The 21,719-nt window shown below is 43.5% G+C and overlaps 1 pseudogene; it reads left to right on the forward strand.

The window, feature by feature from the left end:
- Nucleotides 1–14,642: 14,642 nt before the first annotated feature.
- LOC107154642 lies at nucleotides 14,643–21,510 on the forward strand (annotated as a pseudogene).
- Nucleotides 21,511–21,719: the final 209 nt, after the last annotated feature.

Raw genomic sequence — 21,719 nt, forward strand, 5'->3', positions numbered from 1 at the left:
TGCCAAAATTGCTATGAAATTGACGAATGAATTTACAGCAATGATACCTGGGAGGAATGGGCACTTTCATGGACTTTTTATAAGAGTTGCAATATACAACATATTCAGCAATAGGCAGCAAGTCATGAAAGAAACTCGGCTTATCTAAAGCGTGTAATTCCATTTCTCAAGATTTATCTTAAGGGGGAAATAAAGCCATAACCAAATATTTACAAACAAGGCTGTCTATCTAGCTCAATGTTATTAATAATGGGAAAAATTGGAGATAACCCAAATATCCATGAGAAAAGGTGTGACAGAGCAGTGTGGCACATCATCATAAAGCATCTTACACAAACCTTTCAAAGTTACACTTGTAAGGTAGACTCTGGCAAAAAGTTACTGCTTAATAATGTTATTTTAATAATATCATGAGAAAGGAATCAATTTCATAAAAACTGTTTCTGAAGCATCTTTAGTAATAACAAAACTAATTTTTAAAAATTAATTTGGCAATTTATAGAATGTTACCAAAGATGTTCTTAATATGTGTGTGCATTTTGAAAAGCCTGTTTTTTAAATTTGAAGAAGTTTTTTTTAAAATTTTTTAAAATTTTCATAGTATGTCTCTAGCTGGTATAGTTTCACTTCATTTAAATTTTAGTTTTTTTAGTATTCTGACTTTATGAAAATGTTCTCAAGGAGAAATATTTTATTTTTGTATTCTAAGATAATTCTAATAAAATACTAACAGTTTTTGTAAATATATAAGTACTTTCCTTAAAAAAAAAAGAAGGCCTGGGGTTGTGGCTCAGTGGTAGAGCACTTGCCTCCCACATGTGAGGCATGGGTGCAATCCTCAGAACCATATAAAAATAAATAAATAAATAAAATGAAGGTATGTGTACATGTACAACTTAAAAAATATATAAAAAGAAAAGAAAGAAGTATATTATATACAGAAGATAAAAAGTAAATAGCAGACATTTTCTGTTACCCTCTCTCTCCTACCATCTTTTCCCAAAAATCTATTCCACTTTCCATGGCCACTGTCTTGTTGGTCTGTATAGTTCAACTCTTTCACTGTATGTGCATTCTTGAAAACACACACACACACACACATATACAAACACACACTCAGGGGAAGAGAGTGGTGTTGAGATTTTATTTTTTGAAAATAAAGTCATACTCTGTATGTTACCCTAGAGTTAGCTTTTTAAGCTATATAATTGATTTTTCTAGATTAGTCCATATGAATCTTTGGTATTCTTATAAATAGCTATCCACAGAAAGTTTGGATGTACCAGAATTTTGTAATCATTCCCCTTTTAAGGATCACTTAAGTTGTTTCCATTAGAAAATACGCAAGTGATGATGCATTGAAAATCTGGGGGTAGGGAGTTAGCATAGTGTACTTCTGTATCTCTAGATTAAATGCCTAAAAGTGGAAATTCTGGATCTCAAAGGAACTCTTTTGAGATTTTGTAGGTAGTTCCAAACTACTTCCAAAAGGCTGTTCCAATTTACACTCACTACAGTGAAAGACAGTGCCCTTTCTCCTACCTCCTTGCCAATATTTACTTTACCCCTGTGTTGAAAATAAAGGGATTGTGTTTATTATTTATTTCATTATTGGCCAAATGTTTATCCTTTCTTATTTTTGACTTAGTGTATTCCTTCTGTGAATTAAGAAGTCATTATGTTGCCTGCTTTTTTACTCCGTTGCTTGTATCTGCTTATATTGTCTATAGAAACTTAACCCCTTGTTTAGAAAATGTGTTATAAATATTTTCCCTTGCTCTATTTTAGAACTTTGGTTTATGAGGTCTTCCACCATAAAGTGGTTGTTAAGCCTATTGTGTCACATTGGTTTAGCCTTTTCTTGATGGTTTCTGTGATCCATGCCAAGTTTAGGAAGGTGATTTTTATTTTGATATGATAAAATTACTCTTATATTTTGTTCTAGTACTTTTGTTGTTTTGGTGCATATGTGTTTAACTTTATCTGGAGTTTGTGCACATAGGCATATAACTTTGTTTATTTGCCAAATGGAAAGACATCTGTTGAATATAAATGAGATTTTTATCATATGCTAAATGATGACTTATCACATTCTCTCTATGGTTCTCTTGAAGTATTGGTTTATTCCTGCATCCTTCTACTTTGTTTTGATTATTTTAGCTTTATGATGTGTTTTTGTATCTGCTAGGGGAAACAATGCGTAATTATTACTGTTTTGCAAAATATCCACACATACCTCCATCTTTCTTCCTGTTGAACTTTGGAATCAATTCCCTAATTCTCAAAAATCATTCTTTTGGTGTTATGTTTGTAATTTCTGGGAATATATGGTTGATTTGAGATGAACAGATAACCTTTACAAAGCGCAGCACTTTCACCCAGGAACACGACATGCTTTCCATTCACTCACTTTTTGTTCACTAGTCAAGTAGTCTTGTATTTTATTCATTGAAAATCTAGTGTTATTTATTTATAAATCTTAGTTATGTATTGGTAAGTGTTTCAAATATAATTTTATTGAAATTGAAAATTTCCCACAGTTTCATATCCTAAAGTGTTACTTATGCAGCAGAGAAATCTATTCATTTTTACATGTCACTCTTATGTTCAGCCACTTTAATTCTTGTATGGGTTCTAACAGTTCAACTAATTCTCTTAAGTTGGTTGGTTTGTCTTTTAGTAGACTAGCACATCATTTGCAGGAAACATTTTCACTCTCTTTTTTTAATACTTATAACTTTTTCCCCCTTCATCTCCTTACATTGGGTAGAATCTGTTGAATACTGAAAACTGTGAGTGAGCAACTTTCCTGGTTTCTGCCACAAATGTTTTTTTCCTTTACATATGAAGGTTGTTTAAGTTTTGGAAGACACATTTTAATAAGTTGAGGAAATTTCCTTGAATACCTTCATGCAAGGATAAATGTTTTCTCTCTTATTCAGAAACAAAAGTTGGGTTCATATTAATATTACACTAAAATCTGACTTGCCCAAGACAGGAGGGGTATAGGACAGACTGAGAAATGTCAGAAGAGCCACTTATCTAGAACAATGAGCCGGGTCCCAGCACCAAAGACATATCACAGTGATTGAGGTACGTCTTCTACACAAATTCTACACTAATTTCAAATAACCTAGGTTCATGTCTTTAATACAAACATTGTCAAATAGCCCTGATGCTAAGGTTAAAAAAATGGTGATCCCAATGCAATGCATAATCTTCCAATGTAATATATCTTTATTTATAAAGATAAAATCGCACTTGGCAAAGCCACCATCAATTCTTAGAGTATAACTTCTGTAATTTTCTTTTTATTTTTCTTTTGATTATCTTAATGGTATATTGTGTTGTGGTATAAGGATACACAAGGTGATTCAATCAGGGGAAAGCATTCTAAGATGACTCCAGGCCATTGACTTGGAGACAAATTGCTGAAATGAGGACACTGCAGGGAATCAGATTTTCAAGGAAATGTATTTAGTTGGAAGTTGTTGAGTTCCAGGTGCCTGCAAGACATTCAAGCAAAGATAGGTTCAGGAATCAAAATAAATGTAGATCTGGATTTGAGAAGAAATTTCAGAGCAAGAAATAGGAATCTGGGACCCCTGGGCAATTGTGGAGTTCATCGTAAGACTCAAATCAAAAAGAGAGGGAGGAGTACAGAGGAAAAAGCACCTGGTAATAGTCTATGGTCATCAGCTATGCATGGGTCAGGGAGAAAAGGAAGCTATGGGAGCAAGAGATTGGGCCATCTCCACAACCAAGGAGAAGGGAATGACCAGAAAAAAAAGGGAACTCCTGCAGAGACCTCAAGCTACTGGGAAAGACCTACAGATTGAGACAAGGACTTTTTAGACCTTGACATGAAAAGTTTCAGAAAAATATGAGGGTAAGAGCTAAGGAAGTCCTACAATGTTCCAGCATGCAAAACAGTATCTGTGGTATCTGAGTGTTTCATAGACATTTTGGATAGATGGATGAATGGATGGATAAATGGAAGTATGTATGGATACAAAGAGTGGTCTGAAAGATCAGGGAAGGTTTCATGAATGTGGTGAGACTGTGCTATGTCTCCATGGGTAGAAATGCAAGTAGAAGAGTCTCCATGTTGAGGGCCACAGCCGAGTCGGGATGACGCATGGCATTTTTGCCAGAAGTAGTGGTTGAGAGGTGACGCCTGCAAGCCATTAAGATGATGACTTTTGAGTTCTCACGGAGTTCCCGTTGAGTTCCAGTTGAGCTCTCGCGGGGATTCCTGAAGAGTTCACGTTGGTTGGTGAAGTTCTGGTGGTGGGAGTCCCGGTTGGAGTGTGGTGTGTTCCTGGAGGAGCGGCGTGGGTGGCGTTTGGGAGAGTTCCCAGGGAGCGTGTGTGGAGTGTGCTGGTGGAGTTCAGAAATAAAGTTTGTTCCTGATTGAGTGGCTCGTCATTTGTGCCCAGCCAGACTGCAGCATCTCCATGTGGAGGTGCCTTAAGTCAGGCATGACCCAGTGTCTGTGGGTCCAGGGAAGAAACTGTCATGGCTGGATGATTAGGGTTTGTCTAAAGGAGATTCAAAAGTTCTAAAATGAGGCCAGGAGAAGTTGAGCAGGTCCAAGCCAGCTCAGGACTCTCTCCCAACTCACATAGCCACTTAAGAATATGCTTCACTAAGGGATTCTTGGCAGCAACTGTGCTTAGCCTTTCTGTCAGCACTGAGAAGCTCAGTGATAGGGGACACACTTGGAGTATCTCCAAGGCCATCGGCAATGCATGCCTGGGACAAGGGATGAGTGTCTGGAGGGTCAGTCAACAACCTGCAGTATGCCAAGGACACAACCCCACCCAATAGTCACACCCAATAGTTTCCACTCTTGCCCAACCCCTAGGGGGGTAAACCCCAGGTGCTGACCCTGTGGGTTTTAGTCCAAGCTCAATCACTGTGGTATGTCTTTGGTGGTGGGACCCAGGTGACCTTTCTAGGTAAGTGGCTCTTCTGACTTTTCTCAATCTGTCCCATACCCCTCCTGTCTTGGGAAAGTCTATTTTCTCTCTCTAAGTGCCGCAGTCTGGCTGGGCACAATTCATGAGCCATTTATCAAGCAGAAATGAACTTTATTTTTACAACACACAGGTTGCACCACACGAGCTCTTCAGGAATTCCCTCAGAGCCCAACTACCACCACCTGCTTCCAGCGAGCCTCTCAACCCCCCACTCCTCCTGCTCTTGAGGCCAATTGGCTGGGTCTCATGGGCGGAGCCAAAAAAGTCCCCCAATGAGCAGCTCCGTGGTCTGAAAGAGCAGGGGAAACAGCCCAATGAGCATCACCGCAGAGGAGCCAATCAGCTGGCAACTGGAAGTTTGCTGGGGCCGCGGTGAGCCAATCAGCTGGAAGTTTGCTGGGGCCGCTGTGAGCCAATCAGCTGGAAGTTTGCTGGGACCCCTTCAGCTGTGGCTCTCACCATCTAAGGGCTTCTTACTCTCTGCCCTACCCTGTCTTAAGGACAGACCCCTTACCTTTTTTCCTGGGGTCTGGAGGAGGTTGGTGATCGTGTGGTAGCCAGCAGGAAGGGTCCCAGTAGCAGAAGGAGCCACCTTCAGATTCCAAAAGTGGGATATGGCCTTGCCCTCGAGGCCTGGGCTGGAGACAGGGACAGGGGTCCCTTTCCCTCCTCTAGGGCTAAAAACCAAGTGAGGACCAGGGGCCAGGTCTAATTAGGGAGCACTAGGCCTTACTGAGAGTTCACAGGCCCCCAGAATCCAGGCTGAGGGCTGGATGTTCATCCAGTTTGGGAAGGCTTCACAGAACACCCAGGGACAAGACTGGAGCTGGGACCCTAGACCATGGGCACTCAAGAAGTTATCCCAAATAGACAACACCAGAAGACAGAGAGAGAGATATCTTGCTCACTCTAGGATGCACCTGTCTGGTTCTCTAATGGGCCTTGAGGGCAGAGGGATTCAGAGCCAGATCAGACTACACAAGGTGACCAGAGTCCAGCCCTCCCAGGGTGGTTCTCAGGAAGAAGCAAAGACTCTTCTTTCCCCGGAGCCTGTTAACCCTGGGGATTGAGACCTTGATTATTCATGCATCAGACTCCTGCCTTCCTCAAAGTGCATGTTAAATTCAGGAGATGATAAATGAGAAAGCAAATGGAAAGCTCACAGAACTACTTGACTGCTAGGTGAATTCAAGAGTCATTAGTGACTGTGAGGGTGGGTGAGGGCTTCTGTGCCCCATAGTCTATGGCAGTGAGCAGTCCCAGGAAAAGGCAAAGGGTCTTGTAATGAGGATATGGCAGACTTGGAAGAGCCCCCACTTGTCTGGGTAGAGCACAATTCCCTGCCAAAAATGCTGAGAGGACCAGGATGGAGCAGAACCTGACATCAAAGAGGACAGGAGGTTCCAAGAACCCTGTGAACTGAGTACACCCACCAGAACCATCCTTCCATCTGGATGGACCAGGAACACTTAACAAAGGAGGTTCTGGGTACTAGAAGGATAAAGTGAGGTAGAAAATTTGGACTGGTAAACTAAGCCTACAAAGGGGAAGGACACAAAACTATCTGGGAGAGGTAACATGGAAGGTGCTGTCTATTCTCCAGATGGCTTAAGTTCACAAGAAAGGAAAGAAAAGGGAAGAAGAGTCCCTGAGGGGATAAGAAAATCACAATGAAAATGACTGCAGAAACTTTGGGGCATCCCCAACACCTGGGCTGTCCTCTGGTGACCCACACCACTTCTCTATCCACACAGGTCAGCCCAAGGCTTCCCCCTCGCTCACTGTATTTCCACCCTCCTCTGAGGAGCTGAAGACCAACAAGGCCACACTGGTGTGTCTGATCAATGACTTCTACCTGGGTGCTGTGACTGTGGCCTGGAAAGCAGATAGTACCACAATCAGCCAAGGTGTGGAGACTACCCAGCCCTCTAAATGGACCAACAACAAGTACATGGCCAGCAGCTACTTGACCATCACGCCTGACAAGTAGATATCTCACAAAAGCTTTAGCTGCCAGGTCACACATGAAGGAAACACTGTGGAGAAGAGTGTGCCCCTGCAGGATGTTCTTAATTTTTTGTCTCTCACCCCACCCTCATGATCCTGGAAGTGAAGGACCCTGGTGAGGGACCCCTCCTTTTCCTAGTCTTCCCACTAAGCCCTTCTCTCTGAACCCATTGACTGCTCAATAAAATATCCCTTTGTGAATCAGAAATCTTGCTCTATCTCATTTGTTCTTATCTTTATTTTAGTTGCAATGGCCTCAGAGTTCTCAGTGTAGGGTATAACCCCAGGAGTATCCTTCTTCAACCAAATACCCATTTCCCCAACTCTCTACTGTATTCCTAAGCCCCCAACACAGAGGGTCACACCAGGTGGGTCTCACATGTTCCTCATTCCTAAATCTCATCAATGAAGACCTACTCATGTATCATTTCACATTTCTAATGTGCCACTGGTGATTGGTTATGTCTCTAAGCAGAAATGTCACTGCTCAGGGGCCTGGATCCCCTAAACCCTGGGGCTGGGGCCTTGCTTATTCATGCTTCAGACTCCTGCCTTCCTCAAAGGGCATGCATGTGTGTTAAACTCAGGAGATGAGAAATGAAAAAGCAAACAGAGAACTACTTGGCTGCTAGGTAAAATCAAGAGTCATCAAGGGCTGGGGCTGTAGTTCAGTGGTAGAGCACTTGCCTTGCATGTATGAGGCACTGGGTTCAATCCTCAGCATCACATAAAAATAAACAAATAAAAAAAGCATGCTGTCCATCTACAATTACAAAAAAATAAAAATAAAAGAGTCATCAGAGTCTGTGAGGATGGTAAGGGCTGCTGGGGCTCATAGTCTGGGGGTGAGGAGCAGTACCAAGAACACAGCAGAGGCAAGGCTCTGTGAGATGACATCTCCTGCTCATCCCATCCACCAAACCCACCATAGAATTGGTGAGTGAGTTCCCTTTGCTGGTGGGGACTGTGAGAAGATATTTTATCCCTGCAGAGTGGTCTTGCTACCTGGAAGGGAGAGGACTAGTAAGAAGAATGGCAGTTGGCCATAATGAGGTATTAGGGAGAAATAAGGGGGACTCCAGGAGTTCAGCTGCAAGCTAGTGGCAGAAACATTAAAGTAAAGAAGACCCTTGAGCCAAGGTCATGGTCTTAGCAGGAACAAAGTTTGAACTTTCCATTTCCTATGAGAAACCCCTTTGGGAGACTGTTAACCAAGTGAGTTGTCCATAGTTTCTCATCACCAGGGAATAATGGAAAGGCTTGGAAAATGAACTCTACATGTTCATTTCTCAGGCTTTCACATTGCATGTCAGCTAAGTGAAGATACAGGTTCTGCAATAGGGAAACAGCTAATATAATAAAATAGTATTTTCCACATTGTGTTGACCCTCTTCTTCACCCTTGGGAATCCTATAATACTCTGAAAGAGACTCATATTTCATGGAGCTAGGTAGGGGAACATAAGGTAAGGCAGAAGTATATAAGAATGATCACTGAACCATCCAATGGATATGACGTTAGGCTTAAGGTTGACAATATCATGATGTTGGAATGACCCTGAAGGATTGGACCATAAGCTTCCAGGATGAAGGTTTGTGGCTGGTTGATGGCTAGAGTTGTTTGATGTTCAGCCTGTAAAAGGAGGAAATTGAAATGGGTGAAAAAGATATGAAAGAAATTAAGCAAGTGAGAAAAGACATCAAATTAGGCACAGAACCAGCATTCATTGATTGTCCCAAGGAAACTGTGTCAGAGATCAACTAAAGACAAGAATTGGGTATGGGACAGAATAAATCAGGGCAGGATGAATGTATCAAAATAGCTACAAGTAAGGTTTAGCTTCCAGGAGGACTCAGAGCCCCCAGATTCTCCATCCCACAAGGCCCACTCCCTTCCTCTCTCATGTGGAACAGACAATCATGTGCACCTCCAGCCCAAAGTCAGAGACACACTCTCAGGGGCCATGACAATGGGTTAGGGAACCTAAATATGCATCCCTAGCTATCTCTATTAGTCCTCTGTTCCCCAGCTGCTCACAGGTCCCCTCTCTGAGTGTCCACCTCATCAAGACCATGGCAAATGTCCTCACCAGAGCTGCCAAGATGGAACTTGCAAACACAGGGAGTTCTGGAGTCAAAATGGGATAGAGAAAGGGGTCCTCCTGGAGCTTGATTATGGCCACCCCTGATCCCAAACCACAGCTTTAACATACCTCAGCATTTAACTGACTCCAAGTCATGGATATAGAAGCTGAGACCATCCAATGCCATATCAATGGCCTCAGTGGATACAGTGGCAGGATCTACCTCATCCCAAATCACTGCCCCAAGACTAACCTCCTCTTAATTTTAAAAATTGGTGTTTATTTGAGAATTTTCAACACAAAAAGAAAACAGGAATAATAATGAACCCCGTGGTTCTCATCAACCACCTATCAAAATATCAATTCATGGATGATTTTGATCCACCCACAAAATTTACATCACCCTTACATGATATTTTGAAATAAATGCCAGACATCTTCTCTTTTCATCTGCAAATATTCCACTTCTGTTCTGGAAAGATGAGACATAACTAAAATATGATTATCTAACCTAAGCAGAAATTTTCAATGATATCTTAATATCAAAAATCAATCAGGGACTCACAAAATCCCTCCCAAATATCATAAATGTATTTACTTTGTTCTGAGTATAGTTCTGTTGTTATAGTGTTGGCTCTTCCTCTTTGTGTAAGAAGCTGAAATGAGAGTTGAAAGGGTGCTTGTGCTTTCTGCATGTGTTCTTGACTTGTCATCATCTACCATAGTCTCCACATCCCTCTGGTGGCTCCAGGCCAGGCAGGAGCTAAGAGGAGCTGAGCTGTTGGTCCTGGTACTTTCCCAGGTTGCCACACAGCCCATGGCCTCCCAGAGTTGTCACTGAGACTTCTGTTTCTTCCTTTCCCAAAAGGTGGTTCTTCCATGGAAAACATGAAAAGGCATAATTGACATTTTGATGAGGTCTTTTCCCAGGATGGTGGTTCCTGAGAAGGGCATTGTGTACTGATCATCTTTCAGCAAGGGTAACTTCCCTTCATTCAGGTTGCCCAGTTCCATCAGTGGCTGCCACCAGCACAGATGCAGCTGGTTGGGGGAGGGTCAGGGCAAGGCAAAAAGGGGTTTTTGCACGAGTCTGTATCATGGTGTTGGGTGTTCAGCGGAGGGACCAAGGTGACCGTCCTGGGTGAGTGATTTTTTGCCCTCTTTCTCTGTTCTCTCTAAGTTTGGGGACAATTTTCTGCTTCTTAATTCTTTGTCTGTGTCCTGTCTCTGTCCTGGGACAAGTATTCTCCCTGGATCTTAGCTCTAGGACACTGAACTCTACCCTATCTGTTCAGACACTCGTGATTGTCTCAGTGGTTTGTAGGCAGACGTTCAACCTCTGACTCCAGAGGCAGGGGACTGCACAGAATGACCTACTAAGATTCCATTGTCTGTCTGCCTGTCTCTCTGTGTTGGCATGCTGGTCCACAAGAAGTGCTCTGATCTGTTCTCCCTTGTTGGGCACTTTTTGGTCTAATTAGTTTGTGAGGGGATTAACTTCAGGCCCTATCTAAGGGCAAGAGGAAATAAAAGACATTGTGGGACTGAAAAATGGTGAAATCAAAAAGACTTAGGACACTAAGGATTAAAGAGGGGAACAACGTGTCATAACTCAGCTCAGGCATCCTGGACTGTAAACTCAGGATCAAAGGTCAGAAAGGAGGTAAAAGGTAGAAGGGACCCCAAGCCTTCAAGTACTGCCAGGGACAGAGCCCAGACACACCATTGGGTTTCAGGAAACTTAGGAGGAAGAAAAGAAGAGGAGGCTCTGGATAACAGATAGGCAGGAGAAGAGTGACTAAAGATGAGAATGGTAAAGGTGGGTCTCCACAGGGCACATGCTGCAGAAGCACAGGCTCCTGAGTTTATATATAAATAGGTCCCAATGCAGGAAACCTACAGATATGACCTGTAAAGAGGAATTCTGGTCTCACTCTGCAAAAGGAGGTGGGCCAAGCCAGACAGACAGACTTTGAGGAACAAAGACCCTTACCCACATCAGAGACTCAAGAAGAAAAACATTGGGATGAAAATGGATTCCTTAGTAAAAACTCTGGAACTCAAAGCCAAGGAAGTAAGTCAGAACTGACTCATAATGAAGTTCCAGAGAACTCATAGAAAGAGACTACAGATGAACCAGAAAGATGGCAGAAAGAGGCATGGCAGGAAGGCATGGGTGACATATTTGTGTCAAAGGCAAGATCTAAGAAGTGCCAGGTAAGGTGATACACAGGTGTCTTGGGTTGTTTAAAGCCTGGAAACATGAGGAATAGTTTAAGGAATTCCTCAACCCAACCTCTACAAGACACATACTCCAAAACACAGTCCCACAACAAGAAGACCCTCCTCACACACTGAGTGTAGGGGCTCCCCAGGTGGACACCAGAACACTGATCCCTCTTGCCTGGTCCATCTTGCAGGTCAGCCCAAGGCTGGGCCCTAGCTCACCCTGTTCCCACCATCCTCTGAGGAGCTCCAGAGCAACAAGGCCACACTGGTGTGTCTGATCAATGACTTCTACCCGGGTGTTGTGACTCTGGACTGGAAGAGAGATGGCACCAAGGTCACCCAGGATGTGCAGAACACTCAGCCCTCCAAACAGACCAACAATAAGTACATGGCCAGCAGCTACCTGACTGTGACAGCAGATAAGTCAAAATCTCATAATTCATACACCTGTCAGGTCACTCGTGAGTGGACAAGAGTGTGTCCCCTTCATAGTGTTCCTAGGTCCCAGACCCTCATTCCACCCTAGAGCTGAAAACCCCAGGGAAGCTTCTCTCCTTCCAACCCTACCATCCCAGCCCTCTCCCTCAACCCAGAAAATCCTCAATAAACATCCTCCTTTTCAACCAGAAAACATGGTCCTGCTTATTTTAGTTTACACACTTCCCATCTTAACTTTGACCATCCCCTCAGGTGTACACAATTAGACCTTGAGATAAAATGGCCAGGAAAGGCTCCTGATATTACCCTGGCAGATCCATAGGATTTTCTACAGCAAGGAAATGGCCCTCAGCAGGAACCCAGTCTGCATATTTTCACCTATCCACCCTGTGCTTGCTCCTCTTGTGCAGACTTGTTCACCTCCCCACTCCCGAGATCAGTCTCTCCTTGGATCCCCAAGGCCTCCAGGAGAATGTGTGAGCTCCCTTCCCTGGGACAGTCTGAACATCACTCCATCCTCAAATGTCTTTCCATCTCAGGTCTAAGCCCCCATCACTGAGGGCATCCCTTCTTTGTCTCCCTTCCCCCACCTGTAATCCCTGTCCTTTCTGCCTAGAGCCACTTGCTCTTTCTTTTGTGACCACCCTACTCCTACCTCACTGGGGATACTGCCTGGACCCCATAGCACTGCCCACTCCCGGCCCCATAGCAATTCTTAATAAGATATTCTGTCCATGATCCTTGGTGATTCATCCTACAGTCCCCTCTTGGTACCACTAATCTACGTGTGTCCCTGCTTTTCCAACTATTCTCCAGTCCCCTGAGAGGCAGGAATCAGTATTGCTTCTAATGGACCCATCATAGATGCCCTAAGGTTGTCAGTGGGTTTAGTGTGTCCAAAATCAGTAGCCACATTCTAGGATTCTTCCATGTGCTTGTATGCAAGCTGAGGCTCCTTCTTATCAACTTGGTGTAGGCTCCCTGCTGTTGAATCAACACATACACATAAACATATATGGCCATGAACAAACATGCACCTTTCCACACAAAATGCATATAACAAGTTCATACACTTCCTTATACATTGTCATGTTGAGCACCTCTCTGACAATCAGGAAGATTCTAGGTTGCAGGAGAGGCAGTAAGGCCCCCTGGTGTTATGAAAACAGATCACCAAGTGTCCTGGAGTCCCATGCTAATGGTCTCTGTGGTAGGCCACTCACTTTGGGGAAAGGCAGGAATTTTCTGTGCATTACAAGAGTGACACAGAGGACAGGAGAAAGCTTGTGAAGGGCTGTACTCAGGGAGCAGCAGGTGACTTTGGAGAACTAGGGAGGTGTTTGCTGAGGAGGACACTTCAGGGATTCCAAGCTGCCAGGTGCGAGTCCCCCTGTGAGCTCTACAGGTTAATGGGCCAGCACAAGGCAGTGCATTGAGGGCCTGGTGTTGGGATCCCATTCTGCTTATGTCCTTCTCATGAGGGTTACCATGTGTGTCTCTAGGCTGTAGGTGCACCCAGTGATGTTGACAATATGAACAGAGGCTGACTGCTTCGTGCACAAAGGACATGGTGGAGCAGGTATGTGCACAGGTGAATGTGTAAGTCAGAAGGAGGTCAAGGGGAAAGCAGTGATCCCCACACTTAGAGCTCATGGAATAAACTCTATTGGAAGCAAGGGAAATCTACCGACCACACCCAGGAATCTGGGCCATTCCAGTTCTGAAGAAGTACCCTGCAATTCAAGGAGTGGCCACTCACAGAAACAAGAAACAAACAATGCACCTTCAGTACAACCCAACCAAGGGTAAGTCAATGGATGGAGCTCAGGAACCTGCAGCAGGACCTGGGACCTTGATGGGAAATGTGATTCTCTATCCAACCCCCAAATTCCCATTCATACTTTCATCCCTGTCAGTGCAGGAATCTGTAATCTTTGCCATTCCTCCTCATCTGTCACTACCTCCTGGCTGAGAATGTGGGGGTATACAAGAGCCTCCTCATAAGTCCCAGTTGCACACAGAGTTCAGAGCGCCATCATCTCTATATAGGAAATATGTTGCTTCCCACTTGCTGTTCCTCCTAATCTTCCTCCTCCTCCTGTTCCTGACATACTCAACACCAGCCCACCCAGGCCACCCAGCTTCTTCCCCGCAATACCATTAGCTGGGAACACTGATTTCACACACAGAAATCAAAAATAGCAGAAATAATCAGTGTTAAATATTACCTTCTAGTTACATCCTTAAAATGGCTGCCATATATTTCCCTTAAATTAGGATCATCATTCATAAGATTTATATTGCTATTAGAATGTTGTATCATTAGAATATTATTATTATTATTATTAGAATATTACATGATGGGTGTTTGTTCAGTATATTCCTAGGACATAATTTTGAGTATTCTCTGAAGATTTAGGAGAGAACAATAGATCATAAAAAATGGGTGCATTTGAGTCATCAAATATCTATATTTATCTATATATATCAATATCTCTCTCTCTCTCTCTCTCTCTCTCTCTCTCTATATATATATATATATATATATATATATATATTCATCCAATCAGTAATTTTAACATATTCATATTGTTTTGGGAAATTACAAAAAAATTATAAAGATGAGGAGAAAGTTATCCAGAACCCCATCACCTCATATAATTACCATTAATTTTTGACGGTTTTCTACACTTTCATGTTTTCATATCATAATAAAAATATATACATGAAATTAAATTAAATCCTTGCCATGACTCAAAATGGTCATATTCCAAGCCTCCAAAGAGGTGATGTTCCAGGTCAATCAAAAGCGACCAAATCTCACCCACCCATGGCCTGAGTAACCCCTGTGAAAAAAAGGCTGAACCCTGGGCCTCTGGTGCAGCTGCAGGGGGGTCTGGGCCATGGTGCAAAAAGGGGTTTATGTACAGATGTGTTTCACAGTGTTCTGTGTTCGGCAGCGGGACCAAGTTGACCGTCCTTGGTGAGTTTCCCCTTCCTCTCCCATTTGGTGGATTCTCTCTTTTCTAGCCTTTCTGGAGCTGAGATTTCAATCTGTGCAGGAATCTGTCATTTTTGCCCCTCCTCATCTGCTTACTCATTTTTTCCAAATCATCCCCTAGTCTTAGTTACTTGTGGGGGCAGGATAGAAATGACCCTTTCCTGTACCCTGCTGGGAACTCTCTCTGTCCAAAGAACACTCTCATGGAGTTGTTAGGGTCGGGCAAACGTCGGAGGAAAGGACCACCAAGAGACTGTCTCATGCAAAAGCAAAGGGGTTTACTGGACCAGCATGCTGGGGCTCAGAGTTCTCCTGAGAGAAGCTGGAGCTCTGAGCACAGCTTAAGCAGAGTTTTTATGCAGTGTTTAAACAGGGAAGTTCATATGGCAGTTAGGGTGCGAGGGTGGGATTGTTACAAAATAACCATTACAGAATAATCATGCGTTTTGTCAGGGGGTGTTGGGTCAGGGTACATTTTGACATAAGTAACTGTTTTTAACATAAGTTTTGGGTTCCAGGAAAACAGAACTTAAACTTACAGAAAAGCAAAACTTAAACTTAACAGGAGAGCAAAACTTGAATTTAACCTTTACAGAGTTTTCTCGTCTGAACTTCGGAATATCCACCCCCTCCATTTGCTGAGATCTCTGAACCAGAGATCTGAACTTGTGTGTTCAGAGACACACGTGTCTCAGGCTAAAGCTCTAGGGTTATGGGATCTTTAAAAGGGGAGGGGAAGTGCTTGGCCTCCCAGGGTCTATGCTCCATGGTCCCAGCTATGGCTGCTTCCACCCATTAAGGAGAGAATTAGACTGTGGATTTGGGATGATGGAGAAGGAAATTGAAAGGAGACAAGGCCCCTCCCCCTGCGCCGGCAAGGTAGAGGGAACTGTGACCATCCACAGAGCAGGCTCAGCGGCCTGCTGAGGGGTAGAGCCGCCCCCCACCCCCCGCGCCTGCCAGGTAGGCGGAACTGTGACCACCGACAGAAAAGGCCCAGTGGCCCGCGGCGGGACAGAGCTTCCAACCACTCCTGCAAGGTAGGCGGGCCTGCGACCCACCGGCAGAAGAGGAGCAGCGGCCTGCTGAGAGGCAGAGCCGCCCCCTCCGCCTGCGCTGGCAAGGTAGAGGGAACTGTGACCACCCACAGAGCAGGCCCAGCGGCCTGCTGAGGGGCAGAGCCGCCCCCCNTGCTCAAGGCTATAGGACTGGAAAGTGGCAGACAGGAGACAAATTCCAGCCTTTCTGCTCCTAGAGGATGGCTCCAGAGTCCATGTTCTAGAAAATACTACCTTATTTTTCCATTTCTTGAAACTAATAGAATTAAATATTTTAAACCAAATTCTATGTTTCAACTGATCAACTTTGTTCTCTTTCTTTCCCCAATTATTCTGAATTAAGATTTTACTATAATCCTAAAGGGAATGGAAATGTAGAATATATTTTTAATTCCATTTTTAGTTCCATTTTGTTTCTGAAGTCACTAATCATTTAAATCACAAGGAAAATGGAAGCTGAGAAATATCATTAAAATGTACCATCAGGTTACCTCAGGATCTCCAGGGGATCCTTGATTGAAACGACGTGAGCTAATGTGACTAGTGGATACCATCGTGTCCCATTACACCTCACCTAATAGGCTCCATATGGACAATCAGGCTGCCTAATGAGCAGATGGGGAACAGCATGACCCAGAAGTGCAATGGAATCTTTAGACTTCAGTGTGCTGGCCTTGGTGGATGCAGGCATACTTGGGCTGAAGTCTTGGATTTGGACTAGCCTCAAGTTATGAATATCCCAGAATGTAAACAAATGAGATTTAGTCTCTAAACAGCCCAGTTTTGAATGTGAGCTTTCTCTTTTGAACCTTTTCAGCAGGGAACTGAAAATGAAGCAAGGAGAAAAGTACCCCCACAAAGCTCTTTGTTCTGCAACACAAATGTGTATTGGTTTTAAACTGCTGTTCACTTTGAAGACGGTCCAAGGTGCTTCATTTTCTAATAAATACGATACCTTAGACTTTCCTTAGAAAAAAATAATATTCCAAATATCAGGAGATAATAGCCAAAGAGCTCTTGAACTTCAATAAAAATGTTAATCAAGCATTCATTCCAAGTCCTTGAATTTCCTTTATTGAAAATCACTCAGAAAGCTAAACATAAAGGAAAAATCAAAGGAATGCCTCTTGGGTTTCAGAAATAATGCATTATTCATTGAGAAGCCAGGAAGGGAATTATTCTCAGGGCGGAAAATACCAACATGGAAAATGCATGGTCCCATTATTCATTTAGTTCGAAACGAAAAACACACACAGGCCCCTCATGAATGGCAGAGCATTCTTTCACGTTTCCTTTCTCCTTACTTTTATCAAAGCTCTAATTGAGCTCAAATCCAGAGCTTGATTAAATACTAGCAATGCGCAGATATATTTTAAATAGAATGATCTTTTTTTCCTTCCATAAAGAAGAGAATATTCCTAATTCTCATATATTTGCTGGAGCTGCATGAATTCATTAAAAAGTGAGAGAATGCAAATACAGTCATTTGTTGTTTCTGATTTCTTTCAGTGTTAAACCTCAAGAAGAACAGGATCTTTCCAAAGAGACCCATGGTCTTAGAAATTAGCCTATTAGGCTTGGATCCTTGCTAGATGGGATGCAGGAAGTGGGAAATACCACAGTCCGACAGGAGTGAATGTGCATGGACACTTCATTGAGGAACTCAGAAGCTTCTCCCTTCTCCCTCACTGAAAGGAACTGTTTTTAGTATTATTATTAGGCCCAACCACACTGTATTTGAATCTTTAAGACTTAATCAAATAATTTCAGTGACTTATAGTACAGGCCTCAGAAATCAATATCCAAAACCAATCATGCAAAATTTCCCTCTCTTCTTCCTTCCCTTCTCTTTTACAGATGTGTCAAGGATCAAACTGACCAAAAAATGAAGACATATTAAACAAGGGGAGTAGGGGGCCTGGAATATTCCAAGGTGATTAGGCTCTTAAGCCACAGTGTACAAATATTCTGAAATAAATTTTGTTCATATTATGGATTTCCCTTTGAGCTTCTAAAAACAAAAACAGATCACACCCAAGCCCCTTTAATAAGAAGTAGCCAACCATCACTAAATCAGGTTACAGGACTTGAGATATCAACACACAGTCTATAGAGTCAAGTATACACCTGTAAAACATGTCGATGAATTTAGAAAAAAAAAATCCTCCATTTCAGCTCTGTAAAGGGGTGAAGTAATAGCTCCTGGCTTACCCAACAGGATATGGGGAGGATCAAACTGAGGTCCAATTTGCAAAAGCCCTCCTTGCTTGCACATGTACCTGGCCACCATTACCTATTGCTACCATGAGTGGCGCAGGTTCAAGTGTAACACAGCTCAAGGAGAGAACTTCAAAGCATGATTGAACCAGCAAGACCTGGCATTTCCAAAAAGCTCTGAGACTACACCATCCTGATTATGAGGGGACTTGCACTTGGGTGTGAGGAGGAAAACCAGAAGGAAAAGAGAGAGGGAGCAAAGGAAGCATCAGTCATGATCTGAGCAGTTCAAGAGTCAACACCTACCAAAATGAGGAATAAAATAACATGTACGCAGTAGGAACAATGCTTTTGGCAGTTTGTATTTCCAGCACGTTTCTGAGGGAGGAATTCCTACAGGCCAAGGCACAAAACCAAGGAATAGTATGCCACAGTATGAGAATAAGAGGAAGTACAAATAGTTTATGGTCATTTATTGTAATGTCGGAAGCAGAAGTGACAGAAGATAAGATATCCAAGGTCATGAAGGCCTTTTGTATCTGGCTGACAGATGAAATGTTTCCAGTCCAGCATTGGTTCTTACTCCTAGAGGCATATAACAATAGCAGACAGTGCTTATAACAGTGCGCACCCACCCCTGCCCTAGAGGATTGTAACCTTAGTGGCCTCACCATTCAGATTTTTATTCAAGTTACACATTAGTGGCAGAGTGGAAGAAGAAAATGATCAAGATAAGGTTAAAAAAAAGTTAGATATTTCCAAAATGCTAGAAGGGAAATAATGAGAGCCTGAATGAGGGCAGCAGCATGAGGAAACATGGGTATAGAAGACTAGGAAAGTTTTTAGTGAGTGCAGGATGACTTCTAGATTTTCAACTGGGGAGGGGGGATAGTAGAGGATAGGAAAGGCAGCAGAACACAACAGACACTAGTATGGCAATATGTAAATCAATGGATGTGTAACTGATGTGATTCTGCAATCTGTATTTGGGGTAAAAATGGGAGCTCATAACCCACTTGAATCAAAGTGTGAAATATGATATATCAAGAATTATGTAATGTTTTGAACAGCCAACAATAAAAAATTTAAAAAAAAATGAAAGGAGACAAGGATGGAGAAAGAACTTTGTGTAGAAAGGTGAATCCAGTTGTTGGGTCCCTTCTCCTGCTGCCCCACTATAGTTAGGATGCCTGGCCAGGGTGGGGTGAAGGACTCACAAGACTAAATGTGTCCACTCTCCATCATACAACTGGAGGAGAGACCCAACAGAAGATACCCAGGGAAGACATCCTGTTAGGCAGAGATAACAGGGACTGTTGGGACAGGAGATGTCCCAGGACTGACACATCCCCCAAGAACTTCAGATAACAGTGTGACACTTTAAAAGTCACAGTCCCAGGCTAAGTCCCAATTCCATGGAAACCCTCAATTTACTGGACTCCTTGGGATCCAGACCCAGGGACTGTCACTTCCACATGAGGTAGGCAGCCCAGAGGGGTCCTGTGGGCAGAGGCTGCAATGAGGGTCGAGGGCAATATGTGATCATGAAATGGGCACTTCCTATATTTCTCCTTTTTCTAACAAGTGATTCTTCCATAGTGAAGAGAAATACATTGGGGTGATCTCTTGGTGAGGCTTTTGCTCAGGACAGGTGGCACCTTCCAAGAATGACACTATGTACTGGTCATCTTTCAATGATTTTCACCTTCTTCTCATGAAGGTGCCAGGTCTATCAGAGGCTGCCTCCAGCACAGCTGCAGCTGGGTCTAAGGGGGTAGGGGTAAAGTAGGAAAGAGTTTTTGCACAATCTGTGTCACAGTGTTTTGTGTTCGGAGGAGGGACCCAGCTGACAGTCCTGGGTGAGTGATTCCTTATTCCTGTTTCATTGTTATCCATGAGGATTGTAAGAGTTTCCCCTAGGTTGTGTTCTTCTGTGTCTTGTCTCAGTCTTGGGTTAAACATTCTCCATGGTTTTCAGCCCTGAGGCACTGAACTTTCCTTTCCTGTTCAGACCCCAGCAAAACTCAAGTAGTACTCACCACCCTTCAACTCTGACATCAGAGGAAAGGAACTGGACAGGATAACCTTTGGATACTCAGCTGTCTTTCTGTTTGTGGCATATTTTTTCCTAAGATGTGCTCTGTTGTTTTGTCTTCCATTGGCCTAAGCCCTATCTGATGAGCTGTGTGAACATATGCATGAGGCACTATCTTATGGGGAAGAGGGACCAGGTGCTATGAGGAGCTGATGTTAGCTGAATTAGGAAAGAATTGGAACATCTAAGGCTGGGAATACAGAATACAGAACCATAAAAGTAGGAGTTAGAAGGGATCATTAAGCCTCCATGGTTTTCTAGGTAAAGGGCCCAGAGCCACATTTGGACTTATGAAACTTAGTCAAGAGAAAGAAAGGAGGAGAAGACTGTATATATGATGCTGGGTACATATTCACTGAAGGACATGATATGGCAAAGTGAGCTCCTCAGAAGTATGAGATCCTGAACTCATAGAAAATAGTTCCCAGTGCAGAAAACCTGTACCTGGCCTATAAACAAAGACCCTAACCTTGAGGCCATGCCAGAGAGACAGACTTTTAGGAACAAAGACCCTTACCCATGGCAGAGACTCAAGAGGAGACTCATAAGTGTGAAAATGGGCTCCTTAGTAAAAACACTGGCCCTCAGAGCCAAGGAATCAGGTCAAAACTGACCCATAACGGAATACACTGGAATCCCAGAGAGCTCAGAGGACAGAAAGAGATGACAGATGGGCCAGACAGATAAAGGAGGAATCAAGACAGAAAGGCAAGGGTGACATATCTATGTGAAAGGCTATGGTCTAAGAGGTGCCAGGTAAGGTGATACACAGGTGTCTTGGGTTGTTTAAAGCCTGGAAACATGGGGAATAGTTTAAGGAATTCCTCAACCCAACCTCTACAAGACACATACTCCAAAACACAGTCCCGCAACAAGAAGACCCTCCTCACACACTGAGTGTAGGGGCTCCCCAGGTGGACACCAGAACACTGATCCCTTTTTCCTGGTCCATCTTGCAGGTCAGCCCAAGGCTGGGACCTAGCTCACCCTGTTCCCACCATCCTCTGAGGAGCTCCAGAGCAACAAGGCCACACTGGTGTGTCTGATCAACGACTTCTACCCAGGTGTCGTGACTGTGGACTGGAAGAGAGATGGCACCAAGGTCACCCAGGGTGTGCAGAACACTCAGCCCTCCAAACAGACCAACAATAAGTACATGGCCAGCAGCTACCTGTGACAGCAGATAAGTCAAAATCTCATAATTCATACACCTGCCAGGTCACTCGTGAGGGGAGTACCGTGGACAAGAGTGTGTCCCCTTCACAGTGTTCCTAGGTCCCAGACCCTCACTCCACCCTGGAGCTGAAAACCCCAGGGAAGCTTCTCTCCTTCCAACCCTACCATCCCAGCCCTCTCCCTCAACCCAGAAAATCCTCAATAAACATCCTCCTTTTCAACCAGAAAACATGGTCCTGCTTATTTTAGTTTACACACTTCCCATCTTAACTTTGACCATCCCCTCAGGTGTACACAATTAGACCTTGAGATAAAATGGCCAGGAAAGGCTCCTGATATTACCCTGGCAGATCCATAGGATTTTCTACAGCAAGGAAATGGCCCTCAGCAGGAACCCAGTCTGCATATTTTCACCTATCCACCCTGTGCTTGC

The sequence above is a fragment of the Marmota marmota genome, unplaced genomic scaffold (genome assembly GCF_001458135.2).
Source record: "Marmota marmota marmota unplaced genomic scaffold, marMar, whole genome shotgun sequence".
In the NCBI taxonomy this organism is placed as follows: domain Eukaryota; kingdom Metazoa; phylum Chordata; class Mammalia; order Rodentia; family Sciuridae; genus Marmota; species Marmota marmota.